This window comes from Akebia trifoliata, chromosome 16, assembly GCF_017979445.1.
Source record: "Akebia trifoliata isolate Shusen 1 chromosome 16, ASM1797944v1, whole genome shotgun sequence".
NCBI lineage: Eukaryota > Viridiplantae > Streptophyta > Magnoliopsida > Ranunculales > Lardizabalaceae > Akebia > Akebia trifoliata.
In genome coordinates this window covers 11745541-11748015 of record NC_141390.1, presented here as the reverse complement: position 1 = coordinate 11748015, position 2475 = coordinate 11745541, and positions in this window count along the sequence as shown.

Here is a 2475-nt window from a genome sequence, read left to right as displayed (position 1 = left end):
TTAAACCTACAGTTCCGATCCTTTAGAAGAATCCAACCACTTGGTTGACACGTGTCCCATATGTTAGCCGCTAGTGGGACAAGTTTAAGCAACTTCGCGAGCGACATTAGCATTCGTCCACAGGTAACGCGGGTGACAAGATGGAGATCTGATAACTTCGCTAACGTTTTCTTCTTGTTTTCCCGGTGCATTTTAGAATCTCCTAACATTAACCGTTGAATTGAATTAGATGAGCCGTCCACGATGGGTCGGGCTGGTCCATGGCCTGCTTTGGCTCACAATGGACATAGATCAGGCAAATTTTTTTTATTTAACAAACTCAGGCCTCCCACATCTTTTTGAGATATGGACTTAACTCCCAACCCAAAGAAGTTTCTTGACATGCAATAGGATAAATCAAGGATTGAGTAAGTTAACTAACCCTATTTTGAATACAAAGTAGAAAGTAAGTGTGAGAAAAAATTACTTCCGGAGAAAGTAATTTTTTTTTTTTTTTAAGTTAAGATTTTTATCATTTAAAAGTAGTTTTTTTATTAAAATTAATCTAAACAAACATTTTAACTTTTCAAAATGTGTTACTTTTTTAAATATATCCAAATATGATCTATGTCGGATTTGTTTTCATGTTGAGTTTAGCAAGGGTGGGTTTGAGGTTAGGTCTAACAATTGGGCCAACCTAGTGTGCTTGAGTTAATGTTCAACAATGGGCTAGGCCCTCTCTCTCTCTCTCTCTCTCTCTCTCTCTCTCTCTCTCTCTCAATTCTCATTTATATCAATTATTTAATTGTTCAAATTAGTACTATAATTTTTATGTCAAATTAAGAGTAATCAATTTAAGGCCAAACCTATTGACACCTTAGGAAGAAAAGATACTAATTAAAACATGAATGGACCTAGGACTGGCAGTGGATTTGTTCGGTACCGGATCAATATCATATTGATCTTAATCCGAAGTCTTCACCATATAATCCAAGTCCAATTTGATCATTGTACTGTAGAAATGAATTTGATCTGATCAAGAAATCCCTCAACCCAAAATCGATTTGATCTTATATGATCCATGGTTTGGGAGAAACTTGTGGTTTTGGGGATCAGGCACTGAAAACACGTACATGAAGCAGAGATCTCTGATTTAGTTCTTATATCACTTTTAGATTGATCTCCTACCAAATCTCAAATGCTTGATTGATCATAAAGAGAGATCCAATCTTCCAAACAATCCCTAGATTTATCAACCTAAACCTCAAATATATTTTTAAGAAAGTCCAAAGATAATCGAATCAGATCAAAATGTGATTTAAGAGTGTCTTTACTTATGCATTATGCGCCACCTCTAATCTAAAGATTCGATTGACTAAATTTGCTTTCATAGAACTGAGTCAAAAAACTAGTTGCGTTGTTGCTACCTCATTAGGAACTATCTAAAGTTAGGCACCCTATCTAGGTACAATCTTTTCCCTTTGTTGTTTTCAATTGACGGTGTGTTTTGCATACTTGGTAGACCTTCGAAGAGTGAAGTATTAAAATCGCTTGACCTTGAGATTGAATGTACGATCAGGAAAATTCATAGGAAACCATCATTACCCATAATGGGTGATAGTAAATGAACTTCAAAAAAGCTTTTCGTTATTGCTTCCGCTACCTCATTGTCGTCGTTGTTGTCTTCTCATTAGAAACTAATATTTATATACTCTCCTTAGCTTCTTACAAGTGAGGGATCAAATCCAAGAGAAAGGGGGGATGTTTCCAAGTTAGCAATAAATGAAGTTAATATAAGTTGTAATTCAAACCTGTTTTTGTATTTTTGTGCAACAAAATGGAGAGTAAAATGTTGCTGATATTAAAATACTAAAAAAGAAAATTATACTAAGTAAACAAAATATAAACATTAGTAAGTAGAGTAACCTAGGATTAGCATATAAAATTGTATTTGACTTTATCCTTTTTTACACTTAATCACAAAGGACTTAGTGTGAGCTCCTTGAGTTGAAAGATATAACATGAAGCTTTTGAGAAAACACTAGAATTCGGACTTCTTCACTCACTAATGTGTGAAGTCCCTACCACCAAATATTTAATTTAAGCATGTTCTATATTGATTTTATCTAAGCATAGAACATCTAAGTCAAGCATATAAGATGTAGAGATTCAACTAAAGCTTTGATCCATTAGAATTGGATAAAATCTTGAAGTAAATCCTATAAACATTAAAAAGAATATGGAAGGATAAAGAAATAACATAGAATTAAAGCTTGCTCCTAGGCTTCCTCTTCTCACTAATAGAGGGAGTCTAGCCTATAATCATGGCAATGATGTAAGAGAAAGAAAGAAAAACAACACATGTATTCATGATAACTAACATACATTATCTCATTGAGAAATTACAAAAGTTATTGAATTAAAACCTAATTACAAAATGAAAATTACGGAAAAAATGCCAAGGGCATTGGGGGAAAAGTAGAGAAGGGACAAGAG